Source organism: Lissotriton helveticus, chromosome 8 (assembly GCF_964261635.1).
Source record: "Lissotriton helveticus chromosome 8, aLisHel1.1, whole genome shotgun sequence".
NCBI lineage: Eukaryota > Metazoa > Chordata > Amphibia > Caudata > Salamandridae > Lissotriton > Lissotriton helveticus.
The window spans coordinates 1,710,235,301-1,710,254,534 of NC_136069.1; the positions used below are offsets into that span (position 1 = coordinate 1,710,235,301).

The following is a 19,234-nucleotide window of genomic DNA, read 5'->3' on the forward strand; positions in this document are numbered from 1 at the left end:
CGCTGATGTAAAGGCTGTTCGACAATAACGTTTCCACAGCCTATGTGGCCCAATGACAATGCACTGTGCGGCTCAAAATGCCTCATTGCCTTCATCTTTATGGAGTCCGATGACGTTGCAGGAAACCACTGCATGAATTGAAACTGACGCAGCTTGCTCTCGACATTTATGCTTGCTCCATCCAAGGTACTTTTTCAGCTAGACCTGAGAGAGTCTGTTAGCCTGCCTGCCCTCCACCTTGGTTGGCCTGAACTTTGGACCTGCTAGTGACATCTAAGCACTATTTTTGCATTTATTCTTTAAACATGTATATCTTGACTTCAACTAATTGGAGTTTTGTCATTTTGGTCTTCTTTTAATCAGATAAATATTCACTATTTTTCTAAGTCCATGTAGAGTCTTTTTGGTGGTGTTTTCATTGTGTTGCTGTGTGTGTGTTTGTATGTGTTGCACACATACTTTGCACATTGCCTCTTAAGTTAAGCCTGCCTGCTCTGTGCCAACCTACCAGAGAGTGAAAACAGGTTAATTTAAAGTGTGCAGTGCATGTATCAGGAACCCCTACTACTGATATCAGTTCCAAGGAAAAGGAAAATGCAATCCCTGGGCAACTACTCTTTAACGTAGCATTATGTAAAATAATTACTAATTCATTCTAAAAAAGGTTGGGTGTACACATGGAAACAAACCATAAAATAACATTTTATTTTATCAAAATATCATTAAAATCAATGATATACAATATCTGTGCAGTTCATGACAGATTAAAAAGGGAGTAATTCATGACACAACTATCTCTCATTGGGATACACTTACCATGATCAAGTGAAGTTAATACAGATTCAAGATGCAAATATAATCTGATACTGTTAAAGGGCTATTGTTACAATCCTAAAGACAGTTTTCTGATATAGTCATGACTGATGATTGACAAGGATAGTTTTTACATCCGTTAGTGAACAATAAAATATTGCAATGAGTATATGTGTTCTTAGAGATAATAGAGTGGCTTCGATCATAGATGAATCTTCGTGGGATCGAGTCTACGCGGGTTCCGGCGACCCAAGCACCTTCATCAGGAAAGCCACAAATATACCATACCAGATACTAGATATCAATGTAAAAATGTGTCGATGGAAAGGGGGCGTAATTAAATACCAGAACCAATTAATCAAAACAAGCCACTTATTTCTTCAGAATGTTGCGTCAGGATCAGGTCCCAAAACAAGAAATTGTATCTAAAAGTGAAATGAAATATGTTTCTCCTGTTGTGTCCCTCAAGGGTAGGGAGAGGTTTAGTATAGATGTAGGTAATCTCGCTTCATTTTTGTATAAAGTAATCGGGATAACAAACATCAATCCTCTGCTTGAAAATGGTGAGATCTGGCATGGCGAGAAATTTTAAGTGTGCTTCCAGCTTACACTGAGTAGGCTTGAGGTACCTACTTGGAAAGGGTGCCAAGTAGATACCCGATTTATGACAGTGTAGTATCCTGTGTGACCCCATTCCCTGAATGTCTGAGCTAGTGTCTGGAATGCATGTAGCATCCTGTGTGTTTCTTTTCTCTATTTGTCTTATCTGGGATCTGGAATAATGAAAGTGAATGATGCAGTAGAATGTTGGGACAACTTGCTTCAATGAAGAAGAGTATTGACAAAATAACTGGGGCTGCGCTAAAATATTAAGTGTTGGAAGGTGCAATATCAAGGAGTTAGTTCCCATTCAATTGGAAATAAAATAGATTTAGGGCTATTAATGGATGTGTTATATTTCCTGCGAACCATCTCAATAACTAAATGCACAACTTGCTGGAAAGAAGACATTATGAGTCATAAAATGTCAGAAAGATTGGCAGTGGGTAGTGGAGTAAACTATTACCTCATGACACTGAGCAGATGCAAGTGGAGGAGAGGGGGATGTCTTCTGAGTGTTTTATGTAAGTTTTCAGAATTTAAAACTGTACAGAGCTCCTTTTGGGTCCTACCCTGTTCATTTTGGACTTGAACAGGCCAAGATTCAACTTTGTGACATGTGTTAAGAACCACAGTGAAGAGGCTGGCTATCATGTATGCAGCTGTTGCAGTAGCACCTGGTCACAGAGCCCTGAGAGGCCTATTGAACCTTGACAATTCTTTTATTTTATCACCCCAACAGCAGCCACAGAAGGAATTTTCCTTGCTCCCACCAGGGTCCATGGCATCATTGTTATGCTTCTGACAACGGACAACAATTAAGAAAGAAAGAATGTATGAAATAAGCTCCACTAAAACCTCAATGAAGGTAAAAATAAAATCAGCAATTAATGAAGTTCAGAGTCCGGTGGAAATACAAAAAGATCGTTAGAGCTCTATAGCTATTTAATTAATATAAGAAGAAGCATTTTGTTATGCTGTGCTCCACCTCTGTGAAATTTGTTAGCTGGTGTATGCAATGTGTGTAGTATTCTGTGTATCTAGATAAGGTAGGTTTTCAGAGCGGGTATGAAGCTGGAGATGGTGGGTCTTGTAATGACGCTTTAGGGTAGTGTGGCGGGAGCCATTGCACAGGGCGCCATGGTGAAGGGGGCAAACTCTGTATGATAAGCTAAACTGAGGTAAGATCAGCCTGCAGAGGTCTTTGTGTGCACATCATTTTTCAGGGGGTAAATACATCAGCATGATAACACTTCAATAAGTGCAACAGAATTGCGTTGCAGAGAGGGGGGAAAAGGGGCGTGGCCTAGGACCACCTCTCTACAACGCAGCACTGTGGTGCTTACTGCAGATACCTGGTGGGCTAACTGGGACGCAGGGCCCCTCAGGTTTCATGGGGACTTAAAACTCACCACAGGGCATATATGTACAGTGGTGAAGGGAGGGGGCAGGACTGATGTGACATGTGTGTACTTATCTAATCACACCGCCAAAACCCAAGCACTTATAAATTCAACATGCACTCTTTTTATAGTGCTCTAATCTTCCTGTCAGTACCCATGTACTTATGGAATGGCCCAGGCACTAACACATGCACTGCTACAATCCCCTAAGCACTTCCCATGCAGACCTCTAACCACCACCTACATACTACTGATTCACTCCTCCAATTACCCAGGTAGTACCCATGCACTCCAGAAATCCCACTGTCACTACCCATGCACTTCTCCAATCGCCCAGCCAGCACTACGAACTTATCCAATCACTCCATTGCGGGGGCGCCAGTTATAGTTAGGTATACTAACTATAACGGCCAAATTACTATGGTTTTGCACCAGTGAAATATGCAACTAACTATAACGTCCCTGAAAACCTATGTTTTTTTCAGTGAATTTCTAAGGTTTTTTAAATGCTAATTTCTAACTATAACGTCCATGAAACCTATGGTTTTTTCAGTGAATTTCTAAGGTTTTTTATTTTTTATTTTTTTTAAAACCTTTATTGTACAGAAAGCGCTCACAGATACGGGCCTACAACCCACCGGGCCGGCTACCACAATGAAAGAAACATACCAGGCAATACAGGAGTTTTAACAGGATATCAAAACCGCCTATATGAAAAGCAAAGGCAAAGAGCCTCCGAGTAACCACCACGGACAGGATAAAAGAAGGTTAATTTTATAATAGAAGAAAGGGAGTCGCAGAATATTGACAGTCCGTAAAGTCCAGAGGGTCGTGGTGGGCCATGAGCAAGCAGAAGTATCGAGCACAGGAAAAGTCAAAAAGAACAGACACATTTTGGCAAAGGCAGAACGTGAGTCCCACATTAATAACAATCGCAACCGCTGCTCCACGCCCTCCCACCACTACGTGAACACACAATAATACAGTAGCTAAAATCAAGCTTGCAAAACAAAATGCCCTCTGCTACAACAACCCAGGGGAGGAAAAGAAAAAGAGAGGGAAAGGAGAATTAGGGGGGATGAAAAGACATAGGAAAAAAAGGGGGGGGGAAGTGAGGGCGCAGCATCACTGCACGCGCCCCACGGCCAACAAAGCACTCAAGACTAATTTGGCACATGGAACTAGTGGTAACAGGAGGAATGAATGCGTAGTAACACCGTGACGGCAGATATACCAGACGGGCCATGCCATCAAAAACACCCCCGGGGGCCACATGCCGACACCGCGCCACGAAAAAAGAGGATACATAAGAGCCATAGAACAAAAAAAGGAGGAATAAGAAAACACAATAAAACAGACCCCCCCACCCCGCACAGCCCACCCTGCACCCCTGCAGAAGGCTATGGCCTACCCCCCAGCAGCGTGCTTGTCGCCCTAATCAGAACCCGAAATATAGAAGAAATATAAGTAAGAAAGAACCACTTAGACAAAAAAAGGGGGAAGGGAAAACAGAGAAGTAACAGCGGGAGAGGAGCCATATAATCAAAACCCCATCAGCTCCCACCCCCCCGTCCGAAAATACTCAGAGCCCACGGGAAGATAGTAAGCACACGGATAAGCTCAAGGAACATGAAGAAGTATCAAACATAGTCATACAGTTACAAACGGATCATCCGACCATACCACAAAATAATAGTCCATCGAGGCAAGTTCATCTCAACCCTGTCCTTGTTTCCCGCAAGCTGTAGTCGTCCAACGCACAAGGAACCAGAGCATGTGGAACAGGAGATGAATAACAGGGAGTCATAACAGCAATACACACAAGTCATAGCGATCGCGACCCGGATGAACCGGAAAGTACAGCAACCACCTCAAGCAATGCAGGCACAGTTCCGATGACAAAATGAGGAAAGCCGATCCAACGGAGCAATCACAGGATCTTCGTTCGGCCATTCGAGGCAAAAAGGGAGAGGGAGATCCATCGAGGCCGGTCCGGACGGGACCCGGCTGGCGGACGTCCTGAACAGGAGGGAGCACAGGATGAAGGAGGGCAGTGGACTTCCGTACACCAACACCGACTGCAGCCGCCGGGCCCACGGCCTCCAGGAAAGTTCCAGCAGCACACAACAGAGATGACGCCGCACACACCGGGGGGGGGGCCGGCAGGCCCAGCAAAAGGCTCCCCCTCCAGGATAATGATAGGTGCGGCCATGGGAGCCCCCCAGGAGCGCAAGGCGGCGAGGATGTCGCCAAGCGTAGGCTCACCTTTACGGTATCCAGCAAACGTGCCACGCGGCAGGCCAGCATCGCCAGTCTCGGCCCGGCCGAGAGACATGGGGCTGGCCGCCATCTTAGAAGCCCGGCGGGGCCGCGGCAAACTCCGACCCCCGTCCGGACACCAGCGGGGCAAAACAGGATACAGCCAACCACCAGCAGAGGCACCACCAAAGCAGGAAGGGGAGCCACCAGAAAAAGGCAATTCGCCGGCTCCCCACACGCCGCCGGCACCGTTCTCCGAGTCCGGGCGGAGGAACTCAAAATGGCCGGACCGGAGAACAAAGGGGAGATGAGCCACATACACGGTCAACCCCGTCCATGGAAGGCAACGCCCCAACACCAGGCCACAGGACCGCCGGACCAGGCCCGGAGAGCCGCAACCGGTCTAATTGCACATCGGCCTCTCCGACCGAATCCACACCGCCACCAAGGGCCAGCCACAGCGCCCCGCCCGGCCCGGGCGCCGCCAGGGAGCGTCAGGCCAGTTCGCTCCGGAGGCCTCGAAGCAGACAGGGGTGCAGCTCAGGATCTGCGGCACCGAAGAACAAACGGAGCAAACGGTAAGTGCCTGTGAAATGTCGTCGTTCCACTGCTCATCTAAGAATACTTCCCGGGGCAGGATAAAACACAGGATAGATGTTTCAGACAGGAGAGCGAACGGAGCCGAGCTAAAACGCGGCCATCTCGGACGCGAGCTTGGCTCCTCCCCCTCTAAGGTTTTTTAAATGCTAATTTCTAACTATGCCTACAAAGGTAGAACATGTGAAGAAAGAGGAAGAAAAGCACAGAAAGAAGCATGACAAATGCAGAAAGAGCCAACAGTAATCCAGAAATCGAAGAAAAGTGCAGGAAAAAGAAGAGATGTGTATAAAGAACCAACATAGGAGCAGAAACTCCTCCTGTGCCCCCAACTTTTTGCTGATGGGCACTGGTGGTAACTGACTCTGACTAACCAGACCCCGAGCCAGTGCTATGCTGAAAGACACTTAGAATAAAGTGAAAACAACTACATACAGTGTAAAACCTGGAAAGTTGGATCAATGACACTCTTAGTTTCAGGACCAGATGAACTCAGTGGCATCTTCTATCTCGTACACCCTTAGATCCTGCAAAAAAATCATGCCTCTAATTCCTAAAGAAGCACAACAAATGGTAGTAACTGCATTAGGAATGTCTAAACTGGACTATTGTAACAGTTTCTACCTCAAGCTACAAGGCCTAATGAATAAATTACAGATTCTCCAGAACGCAGCTGCCAGACTCATTACTGGAACGCCCAAATATGCATTTTTCACAGGTTCAATCAGAAGACTACACTGGCTGCCAATGAGGAAGAGTACCAAGTTTAAGGCCTTGTTTCTGGTCTTCAAAGCACTGCATGGAACAGGACCAGAATTCCTAAAACATCACTTCCGATGGTACTCTCCTAAAAGAACACTCCGATCTTTGGATGCCAAATTGGTAGTTACGCCCCAGACGAAAAAAGCCAATTGGGGCGGCCGAAGTTTTATCGCTAATGCAGCCATAGCCTGGAACTCCCTCCCTCCACATCTAAGACACATGACCAACTTGATGGCTTTCAAGAAGGCCTAAAAACATGGCTTTTTACCAATTAGGTTGCATTTAGTATATAAATCAATCTCCCAGTTTCCGTCAGTAGGCACTTCACCCTAGCGCCAGGACACCTTTTTGGTAGCAGCAGCGCTTTACAAATGCAAGTAACATTAACTTTAACATACACTAGGGAACACTATGGGTTGGGGTACCCCTGTGATTGGCATGACCTCCCCTGTAAGGCCCTACTACGTTAGTGCCAAGACGCCTGAGGGTATTCGTGCGCTGCACAAATTTTATTAACATTAACATTACCATTAATAGGGCAGGGGGATTAAAACTACATCTAAATCAGATGTGCAGAAAGAGGCAGGAGAAGTACACAAGGAACCAATAGAGGTGCCAAAAGAGACAAGAGATGTGCAGAAAGAAGCAAGTAAAGTGCAGAAAGGGGCAAGAGAGTTGCAGAAAGAGGCAAGAGCGATACAGAAAGAGGGAGGAGGGGGTGCAGAAAGAAGGAAGAGAAGTGCAGAAAGAGGCAAGAGAATTGCTGAAAGAAGCAACAGAGCTGTAGAAAGAAGCAAGAGAAGTGCAGAAAGAGGCAAGTGAGGTGCAGAAAGAAGCTAGAGCAGCATAGAAAGAACCAACAGAAATGCAAAAAGAAGCAAGAGGGGTACAGAAAAAGGAGGTGGAGAGGTGCACAAAGAGGTATGAGAGGTACAGAAAGAAGGAGGAAAGATGCAGAAATAAGGAAGAGAAGTGCTGAAAGAAGCAACAGAGGTGATGAAAGAGGCACAAATGGTGCAGAAAGAGCAAGAGAAGCACAGAAAAAAGCAATAGAGGTACAGCAAGAGGCAAGAGAGGTGCAGACAGAGGCAGGAAAGGTACAGAAAGAGGGAACAGGGGTGCAGAAAGAGGCAAGAGGGGTGCAGAAAGAAGCAAGACCAGTGAGAAAGAAGCAACAGAGCTGCAAAAAGAGGCAAGGGAACTGCAGAATGAAGTAACAGAGGTACACAAAGAGGCAAGAGGGGTGCAGAAAGAGGTAGGATAGGTGCACCAAGAAGCAAGAGAGGTACAGAAAGAAGGAAGAGAAGTACAGAAAGAGGCAAGATAATTGCTGAAAGAGGCAACAGAGGTGGAGAAAGCGAGTTGCATAAAGAGGGAAGACAAGTACAGAAAGAGGCAAGAGGGATACAGAAACAGTCAGAGAAGTACAGAAAGATGCAAGAGAATTGCTGAAAGAAGCAACAGAGGTGTAGAAATAAGCACACAAAGTGCAGAAAGAGGCAAGTGAGACGTCAACACTTCCTGGTTTAGAGTGTTGCCATCCAATCAGAAGTCAGTTCATGCTCATGAGGAGTCGCGAACCCTCCTTATTGCTCAGGTATAAACATTTTTATTTTTTAATTTCTCTGGAACTACGGAACCGATTTACACCACTTAAAAAAAGCACGCTTCCTGGACCAAGACCTACCTTTTTGCCAAATTTGGCGAAATTCCGTTCAGCAGTTCGAGCTGTAGCCTGTATCAAAATTCTAATGGAAATTAACATGGAGAAAACATCTCTTGGGATCCCCTTTTTTTCTTGGCCCCTGCTTGACAAATTGCCCCCAAACTTTTAAGACAGGAGCTGACCTGAGTGAACCATTAGTTTTGAAAATTTCGCCATGATTAGTCAAACGGCGTCAAAGATATAGGATATCAAAAAAATATTTTCATATGGATAATTGGTCTTAACTATAACCACATCTCACCAAACTATTCCAGACAGAAAAAGGGGTGCATTTGTGGGGTTAAAATAAATATTCAAATCAATTTTATTTCAACCAGCAGACACATTTTGGTGGTCAGCCTTTCGCAATGCTTGGTTGAATAACACAGACAACCTTCGGATACTTATATTTAAATACTGCAAATAGCCCTTTTATTGGAGGATTGCTAATTGGCATGGTGAGAGAGCTGCTCATACTTGGAGTCCAATACTCCCTTCACTGACTGCATCTACGAGTACAATACTAATCAATGTTAGTCAAATGTCCTTATATATAGTAGTCTGTGTGATGTAATTCTACAGTTGTAGATCTTAACAACCAAACCTTCAATAGGTATTAATCCGACCTGATACAGATACCGAATAGTCAACCACAGATGGTTGTTTGTCTGTCCTCTCTTCCAGAAATACACTTCTGTATGGGCTGCCATAGGGAGTCCCATTGTACTGCAAGAATACCTTCAGTGTCAAGGAAAATTCCCATTGCCGGATGCAGGTGTGGTCAAAAGGGGAAATCCCTTAGTGTGTCCTCGCAGTTACTGGCCCAATGGTCATGATTTTATAAAATCTTCATGTCGAAAAGATGCAAGCCTGTTCAAACCCACTGTGGCGGTTGAAGCAGCACACTTTATATACATTTCACCAACTCTATAAAAAAGCTGCTGAATCTTTTCACGGTGGGTGCTCCTTAAGTGAGGTAAGTGCAGGAATGCGTCTTTATATAATGTTAAATGTGGTGCATTCTTGCCCTTTCCCTTTGACGCAGTGAATCAGAAGGGAAGGACAGAAATGCGCCTTCATATAATGTTAAATGTGGTACATTCTTCCCTTTCCCTTTGACACCGTCGAGCACAAGGGAAAGACAGGAATGCGTCTCCATATAATGTTACATACAGTGCATTCTTGCCCTTTCCATTTGACACAGTGGAGCACAAGGGAAGGGCAGGAGTGCACCGCCATATAATGTTAAGTATGGTGCTTTCTTGCCCTTTCCCTTTGATGCAGTGGAGCACATGGGAAGGGCAGGAACGGGCCGCCATATAATGTAAAGTACGTGCATTCTTTCCCTTTCCCTTTGATGCAGTGGAGCACCAGGGAAGGGCAGGAATGAGCCGCCGTATAATAATAAGTGCAGTGCATACTTGCCCTTTCCATTTGAAACAGCAGAGCACAGGGGTAGGGCAGGAACGAGTTGCCATGTAAGGTTAAGAACGGTGCATTCTTGCCCTTTAGCTTTGAGGCAGTGGAGCACAAGGGAAGGGCAGGAACTTTCCGCTATAAAATGTTTAATACTGTGCATTCTTGCCAATTCCCTATGACGCAGTGGAGCACATGGGAAGGGTAGGAACGGGCAGCCATATAATGTAAAGTACGGTGCATTCTTGACCTTTCCCTATGATGCAGTGGAGCACAAGGGAAGGGCTGAAATGGACCACTGTGTAATGTTAAATACGATGCATTCTTGCCCTTTTCCTTTGACGTAGCGGAGCACAGGGGAAGGGTAGGAACAGGCCGCCATGTAAGGTTAAGTACGGTGCATTCTTGCCCTTTACCATTGACAAAGTGGAGCAAAAGGGAAGGGCAGGAATGCAACACCATATAATCTTAAATACACTGCATTCTTGCCAATTCCTTTTGATGCGGTGGAGCGCAAGGGAAGGGCAGGAATACGCCGCCATATAATGTTAAATACGGTGCATTCTTGCTCTTTCCCTTTGACACAGTGGAGCACAAGGGAAGGACAGAAACGCGCCGCCATATAATGTTAAATACATGCACTCTTGCCCTTTCACTTTGACATAGTGCAGCAAGGTGACTTATTGCACTGGGTGAAATTTTTATTAATCTGCCACCATGTGTCTTGAGTCCTATAACAGGATGGAATTTCTTTAAGCTATGACCCATTACATTTCCCTTCTTTAGAAGGCAAATCTATGTTGGATTTCCAGTAGAACTTTACAGAATTGTTCTATATATTCTTTTTGATTTCTATGCCTATTTAACTATTGATTCATGATTTTGCTCATACTTTTCTGTACTGACTTCTTTGACTAAACTTTTAAACTTTAGGTCTTGTCTGTCATGTCTTTTGAAAATGATTACACGTTAACTTTAGGGTACGAATATTAAACCTCGCGCACAATTCAGCGAAGACATTGCAGACTTCATCAGCCCACACGCCCTCTCCTCCACTGACTACATCCTCCTAGGGGACCTCAACTTCCACCTGGAGAACAACAATGACAGCAACACCACCACCCTGCTGGACAACCTCGCCAACCTCGGACTCAAGCAACTGGTGAACACCCCCACCCACTACACGGCCACAAGCTCGACCCAGTCTTCTCCTCCAGCAGATTCATCTCCTTCAGCCACTCCACTGGACAGACCACAGCTGCATCCACTTCAGCTTCAGAAGGACCACGACTCACCACCACCCGCAACAGTTCCCCGCAGGAGCTGGAACAAGATCACCACCGACCAGCTCACCACAGCCCTGAACCAGAATCCTCCCGCCAGCTCAACGGACCCCAACCAAGCAGCCAACAACCTCACACAGTTGATCACCAACTGCGCTGACGACCTCGCACCCCTGAAAAACCATCCCAGCAGGCCCGGTAGCAAGAAAGCTTCCTGGTTCAACGACGATCTCAAGAACTCCAAGAAGAACTGCCGCACCCTCGAGAAAGCCTGGCGCAAAGACCCTACTACCGACAACATGACTGCCCTCAAGCAAGCCACCCGCAAACACCACCAACTAATCCACACCACCAAGAAGACAGCATTCAAGGAACAACTAGACAACAACTTACACAACAGCAAGGAACTCTTCAGCATCGTCAAAGAGCTCTCCAACCCTGGCGCCGGAACCACCGACATCACCCCCTCGCAAGAACTCTGCGACTCACTCGCCTCATTCTTCCACAGCAAGATCGCCGACATACACAACAGCTTCGGCGCACAGACCACGCACCCAACCACCGAACCCACGCCCCCCACCACCACCCTCCGCGCCTGGACCCCGGTCAGCACCGAAGACACCATCCACACGATGAACACCATCCACTCCGGATCACCAACCGACCCATGCCCATGCCCCCACCACATCTTCAACAAGGCCGACACCATCATCGCACCCCAACTCCGGGACATCATCAACTGCTCCTTCAACACCGCCACCTACCCGAAGAGCTGGAAGCATGCCGAACTCAGCGCCCTCCTGAAGAAACCATCAGCAGACCCCACCGACCTCAAGAACTACCGCCCCATCTCGCTCCTCCCCTTTCCTGCCAAAGTCATTGAGAAGACCGTCAACAGACAGCTTGCCACCTTCCTCGAGTCGAACGGATCCCTCGACTGCTCGCAGTCCGGCTTCCGAGCTAACCACAGCACCAAGACCACCCTCATCGCAGCCACTGACGACATCTGAACCCTGCTCGACAACGGGGGAGCAGCGGCCCTCATCCTCCTGGACCTCTCTCCGCAGCGTTCGACAATGTCTGCCACCGTACCCTAGTGCAGCACCTCAGCAACACCGGAATCCAAGAGAAGGCACTGGAATGGATCATCTCGTTCCTTTAAGGAAAAACCCAGAGAGTCCGCCTCCCCCCGTTCAGATCCGAGGCCACCGAAGTCATCTGCGGCGTACCACAATGATCTTCACTCAGCCCCACCCTCTTCAACGTCTACATGAGCCCCCTCGCGGCCATCGCACGCCAACACAACCTCAACATCATCTCCTACGCTGACAACACCCAGTTCATCCTCTCCCTCACCAACGACCCAGCCACCGCCAGAACCAACCGACACGAAGGGATGAAAGACGTAGCAAAGTGGATGATGAACAGCTGCCTGAAACGGAACTCAGACAAGACCGAAGTCCTCATCCTTGGATCATCACCCTCTGCCTGGGATGACTCCTTGTGGCCCACGGCCCTGGGCAACGCACCCAAACCGACGGACCATGCACGCAACCTGGGATTCATCCTGGACTCCTCCCTCTCGATGACCAGACAAGTCAACGCCGTCTCTTCATCATGTTTCAACATCCTACGCATGCTCCGAAAGATCTTCCGATGGATCCCCACGGAAACCAGGAAGACCGTCACCCAGGCACTAGTCACCAGCCGACTGGACTACGGAAACACCCTCTACACCGGAACCACAGCCAAACTACAGAAAATACTCCAACGCATCCAGAAGGCCTCCGCACGACTCATCCTGGACATCCCCCGCCACAGCCACATCTCCGGACACCTGAAAGCCCTGCACTGGCTCCCCATCAACAAGAGAATCACGTTCCGACTCCTCACCCACGCACACAAGGCGCTCCACGACCTGGGCCCCAGGTACCTCAACAACCGCCTGACCTTCTACACTCCCACCCGCCAGCTACGATCGAACAGCCACGCCCTCGCCGCCATTCCACGCATCCGAAGAGCCACCATGGGAGGAAGATCCTTCTCCTACCTGGCAGCCAAGACGTGGAACTCCCTCCCCATCCACATCTGTCAGAGCCAAGACCACCTCTCCTTCAGGAAGCAACTCAAGACCTGGCTGTTCGAGCAGTAGCGGACCCCCCTCTCCCAAAGCGCCTTGAGACCCTCCAGGTCAGTAGCGCGCTATACAAATTTCTTGATTGATTGACTGTTTCCTTCTGTTCATTCAGCTTGGCCAATGTGATTGGGGGGAGGGGGAGTTTAAGATTTCTGAGAAAACATGCTGGGAAACAGCACTACATTAGTTGGGCTTAAGGGGCACTGGAAAGACAGACATGTGCAGATTTTCAGGAGCACTTAAACTTACAATACATTTTTAAAACTAATCAACATTTTGTAAGGCCTTCTAAACAGAGCGAAGAGGTTTGTGTGTGTGTATGTGTGTGTTTATGTAACAATCCCAGGTAAAATCCGACAGACACTGCACCATACCCAACCGAAAACACTTTCACACAACTATTTATTACAGAATAACATTTTTAGTGGGGGTATAACCCCCCAAACATCCCCTATGAAGCTTTTCCGCTGTGTTTATGTCAGAATATGTGTAAACAGCTGGGTCTGTGTGGGCCAAATCCACCACCGTGGCCTGACTCCATCAATCAATCAATCAATCAATCAATCAATCAATCAATCAATCAATCAATCTAATTTGTAAAGCGTGTTACTCACCCACTAGGGTCTCAAGGCGCTGGGGGGGAGTCGCTACTGCTCGAACAGCCAGGTCTTGAGTTGTATCCTGAAGGAGAGATGGTTCAGGGTCAGCCGTAGGTGGGTGGGGAGGGAGTTCCATGTCTTGGCTGCCAGGTAGGAGAAGGATCTTCCTCCGGTGGTGGATTTGCAAATTCGTGGGATGGAGGCGAGGGCGAGGCTGGCGGATTGGAGCTGGCGGGTGGGTGTGTAGAATGTCAGGCGGCTGTTGAGGTACTTCGGGCCCATGTCATGGAGAGCCTTGTGTGCGTGGGTGAGGAGTCTGAACGTGATCCTCTTGCTGACGGGAAGCCAGTGCAGGTCTTTCAGATGGGCAGAGATGTGGCTGTGGCGAGGGATGTCCAGGATGAGTCGTGCAGAAGCGTTTTGTATGCGCTGTAGTCTTTTCTGGAGTTTGGCTGTGGTTCCAGCGTAGAGGGTGTTCCCGTAGTCCAGACGGCTGGTGACGAGGGCCTGGGTGACCGTCCTCCTGGTTTTGGTGGAGATCCACCGGAAGATCTTTCGGAGCATGCACAGGGTGTTGAAGCAGGAAGATGAGACAGCGTTGACTTGTTTGGTCATCGTGAGGGAGGAGTCTAGGATGAAGCCCAGGTTGCGTGCATGGTCCATTGGGTTGGGTGCGGTGCCCAGGGCAGGGGGCCACCAGGAGTCGTCCCAGGCAGAAGGGGATGGTCCCAGGATGAGGACTTCCGTCTTGTCTGAGTTCAGTTTCAGACGGCTGAGCTTCATCCATTCCACGACGTCTTTCATTCCTTCCTGGAGGCTGGCTCTGGCGGTGGCGGGGTCGCTGGTGAGGGAGAGGATCAGCTGGGTGTCATCGGCATAGGAGATGATGTTAAGGTTGTGTTGGCATGCGATGGCTGCGAGAGGGCTCATGTAGACGTTGAAGAGGGTGGGGCTGAATGAGGATCCTTGCGGAACGCCGCATATGATTTCGGTGGCCGCGGATCGGAACGGGGGGAGGCGAACTCTCTGGGTTCTTCCGGCGAGGAACGAGATGATCCACTCCAGGGCCACTCCTTGGATTCCGGTGTTGCTGTGGCGCTGTATCAGGGTGCGGTGGCATACGGTGTAGAAGGCTGCTGAGAGGTCAAGGAGGATGAGGGCAGCAGTTTCCCTGTTGTCGAACAAGGACCTGATGTCGTCGGTAGCTGCGATGAGGGCGGTCTCGGTGCTGTGGTTTGCTCGGAAACCGGACTGGGAGGGGTTGAGGGATCCGCTGGTCTTGAGGAAGGCGGAGAGTTGTCTGTTGACGGTCTTCTCGATGACTTTGGCCGGGAAGGGGAGGAGCGAGATGGGGCGGAAGTTCTTGAGGTCGTGGGGTCCGCTGTGGGTTTCTTCAGGAGGGCGCTCAGATCGGCATGTTTCCAACTCTCCGGGAAGGTGGCACATTTTCTGAAGTTAAGGGGTCAGTTGTGCATGTTACTAAAGTGCTATGTTTCAACAACATGTGTCAATGCGCTACAGCAATCAGATTGAGATGTGGAGCACCCTTTGCAGAGAACTAGCCCAAACAACAAAGTACAAGAAACTAAAAGAAAAACAAACACTTCAATCACACAACGCAGGGGTCCAGGAAGAAGAAGAAAGCCTCAGGCGGCGAGGACAAGGGGGCAGAAAGAAAGACGTCAGATTGCGAGGTGCAAGAGGCGAGGGTGGAGTCTGTGTGAAAGGAGGACAGGCGGGTCACACATCCACACAGTGGGAGTGGGGGAAGTAAAGGGGCCACATGAGAGGCCAGAGACACTCAGAAATAAACCAAGAGCTGATTATTAACCCAGTATGGATGGGATGGTGGTGAAACCTGTTTTCGAATACCGATAAGCTGGCATCTCACCCCTGTAGAAACTGCGGGGCATATTATCAAGAACGGCGATAAAATTATCGCCGCTTTAGCGGCAGAAAACTCCAGCTAAAACGGCGATAATGGCAGCCCAGGTTAACACCAGAACTTGGGGTACTATGGGAATTCACAAGGACATATTATCAAGCCCATTATCGTTGTTTTAGCGGCAGTTTCCTGGCGATAATTTTATCGCCGTTCTTGATAATATGCCCCTGCCTCTAGTGCACTGAATGCACTGGTGCTCTGAATCAGCTCCAGTATTGAAACACTTTTGCATTTCATGATCTTTTCAGCTCCATGAGGTCACTACTGTCACGGCTAAAGCAGTTCTTAATTTGCAAGAATATAAGTACTGGGCCCCCGTCAGGAGCCCCTGCAGCGTGCACTAGCCCAGTGCTCCTGCCAGCGCCGCCAAAGACTGTATCAACATAACTAAAACTGTGGAACCCTACAAGTCAATCAATCAATAAAGTAGTATTTATAGGGCGCGGTTGTCACCCCAAAGGGTTTTCAGGTGCTCGAAGAGCCAGGTCTTCAGTCCCTTCGTGAAGTCAGTCAGCGAGGTTTAATGTGGCGGGGGAGGGTGTTCCACGTTTTGGCGGCGTGATGGGAAAAGGATCATCCTCCAGTGCAGCAGTGGCGTAGCAGAGGGACCTGCATGAGGGCGAGGTATGTAAATCAGATGTTCTTGGGGGGACATTGGAAGTGTAGCCTGTGATTCAAGGAAGTGGGTCCTTGGTCTTTGAGGGTTTTCTAGGCGTGGGTCAGGCACTTGAATGGTCATCTCTTCTGAAGCGGAGCCAGTAGTGGTCTTTCAGGTTCTGGGTGATGTGGGTTCTCTTGGGCATATTGAGGATATGTCTGGTGGGTGAGTTCTGGACCGCCTGGAATATTTGCATAAGTTTGGTGGTGGTGTCTGCATACTTTGCATTGTCGTGGTCCAATCAGCTGGCGATGAGGCATGCGTGACTGTCTTCCAATCTTGCAGAGGGTGTAGATGCAGGCTGAGAAGATGGCATTAATCTGACATTTCTTGGAGGGTTCACTGTCTAGAATGATGCCGAAGCTGCACAGTGGCCTTTCGTCGTGGGGGTAGGTCTGAGTTCCGACAGCCACCACAAGTCATTCCAAAGTGCGGGGTGTTTGCAGAGGATCAGAACTTCCATCTTGCCCTTGTTAAGTTTTAGGCGGTTGTCCTTCATCCATGCTGAGACGTCCTTCATGCAGTAGTGGACGTTGGTCTTCATTGGGGATTGGTCGGCAGGGAGCGATAGGACAAGTGGTGTGTCATTGGCCTAGGAGATGATGTTGACGTTGTGCAATCTGACAAGGTCTACGGGTGGAGTCATGTTGATGTTGAAGAGTGTTGAGCCTTGGGGAATGCTGTGGATGTTGTGCTTGGCATGTGACGTGAATGGAGGGAGGCAGACTTTCTGTGTGCCTCCTGTGAGAAAGGATGCCATCCATCTAAGAGCATTGTCTGTTATAAGAGTTTGGTGTAGGCAATCGATGAGTGTGTGTAAGGAGACCACGTCGAAGGCAGAGGAGAGGTCAAACAGGATCAGGACAGCTGAGTCTCCTCTGTTGTGTATGGTGAGGATTTCATAAATATTAGCTGTATCAGTGCTGTTATTGGTTCTGAATCCTGATTGGGAGGGGTCTAGCAAGTTATTTCTTTCCAGGTGTTCAGTGAGTTGTAGTTTGATGGGCATCTCCAGTATGTTAGCGGGGATCCGGAGTAGTGAGATGGGATGGTAGTTCTGGAGTTCATTGATGTCTGCCAGGGGTTTCTTGAGGAGGGGTCCGATCTCGGCGTGTTTCCAGGCATCGAGAAAGGTGTCTATGTTCGGAGAGGTGTTGATGATGGAGGTGAGTTGGCGGCAGATCTCATCTCTTCCGAGGTTGAAAAGTCGGTAGAGGCAGAGGTCAGTTGGTGCTCCAGAGTGAAGTGAATTCATAAGGGTGGATGTGGTCGGTGTGCTGGGGCGTTTCAATGAGTTAACCAGGTGGTTTGCAGTGGTGTTTGAACTGAGGCTGTAGGATTAAAGTACTTATAGATGGCTGCTATCCTGTTTTGGAAATGGTAAATGAGGTTACAGAGTTCTTTTGATGGGGAACGAGTTTTCATTGGCTGACGGGCAGGTTAACTCTCTGACAATGGTGAAGAGTACCTTGGTTTGGTTGGTGCTGCTATTGATCCAGTGGTTTAGAGGTTCTGTTTTTGCCACTTTGATCTGCCATTGTAGTCGTTGTGGACTGATTTGAAGGTGGTTCTTTGTGTGTGGGTTTTTGCTTTTGCGCCATCTTCTTTTGAGCTGTTTGCATATACATTTTGATACTCTCAGTTCCGGGCTGTACCGATTGGCTTTTTTGGCGGGTCTGTGTGTTTTTTCTGCTAGTTTGGTGGGATTGACTTGGTTGGCGGTGTTGATGATCCAGTCGTTGAAGTTCTGTACTGTGTTGTCCACATTGGTGATGTCTATGGGCTGTGTGGTGCTGAGAGCATCCATCCATAGTTGCTGAGTGACCTTGGACCAGTTGTGGAAGGGTGCACTGTGTTGGCTGAGGTGACAAGTGTGACAATGTGGACTATTCCAGGCCCTCAAAGTAGTAGGAATGGCTTGAAAGACAGCTAATAGCCATAAGGTATATTGAATTAATAACCAACTGTTATTGTTATCATCTCTATATCAGACAAACAGTGCCACCATGTGCCAGACTGCCATAGGAGCCGGTGTTGTCAAGTGCTGGTGCCGAGCCACTGGCTCACATTAAGCACTGGGTTGGAGCTATGATACTAGACACAGGAGAGGGGTGGCACAGCTTATTTCTATCTGGGAGGTAGTATCGGTTGCAACAGTAAGGCGTCAGCCTAGGAGTCTCCCTACCACAGGCATACGTTCAGACAGTATACCGAATCATTTATTTTATTTCATGCACCAGTGCAGTTTATTCCATGCAGGTTGTTGCAGCTGTTGCTCTTAAAATAAAGCATTTTAAAAATAATAATTATAATTGGTTTATTGTGTGATTATGTAAAACCATAACAATGACATGTAGACTGTTAAAAATTCTAAGCCAAAAAGCATTCTAAACATTTTTACATTTAACAAAATGCCATTACAAGCAGTAGTCATGTAAGTTGTCTTGAAAGGACAAGCCAAATACCTTTCAGACTTTTAGCAGTTTTCAAAACTCCAGGTGCGGACAACTGCTTCGGTCAGTGCCTAATGAGAGCAAAGTGCAATGTGCAATAAAAGATAAACAGCAACATTTCCCATCAGGAAATAGGCACGAGGCCTAAGGTTCACACCTACGGTATGTGACTCGTTTGAATTGTGATTTTAATGGTTGTGTGAGAGCAGACAACTGCTCCTGTGGCTACTTAAAGAATAATGCAGAATGCAATGCCATGAGTAGCTGCAAGAATTCAAGAAAAAGCTCAGCTGTTTCAGTGAATAAGCCAACCGGTAAACAACCTTTACAACCCAACTTTTACCACGCAGTGCCTTTATGATGCAACTTTTACAACGCAAACTATGCCAACGCATTGCGCTGGGGGCCGCTCTAGGATAGGGAATGTATTTAATGTACTATCCAACACCTACCCTACTATCCACGGGGACTGGAGTTGGAATAGTAAATTAAACAATTCACTATCCAGCGCCTAAAAGCACTATGCGTTGTAATGGTATGCGTTGTAAAAACCGCGTTGTAAAAGCATGCGATGTAAAACCATGCGTTGTAATGTCATACATCC

General features: G+C 47.8%; 1 protein-coding gene across 1 annotated transcript in view; it reads right to left on the minus strand.

Annotated features, from left to right (window-relative positions):
- LOC144773655 (tyrosinase-like) overlaps nucleotides 1-19,234 on the minus strand; it is a 154,924-nt gene that overhangs the window by 43,429 nt on the left and 92,261 nt on the right. The gene's annotated exons all lie outside the window — the stretch shown is intronic.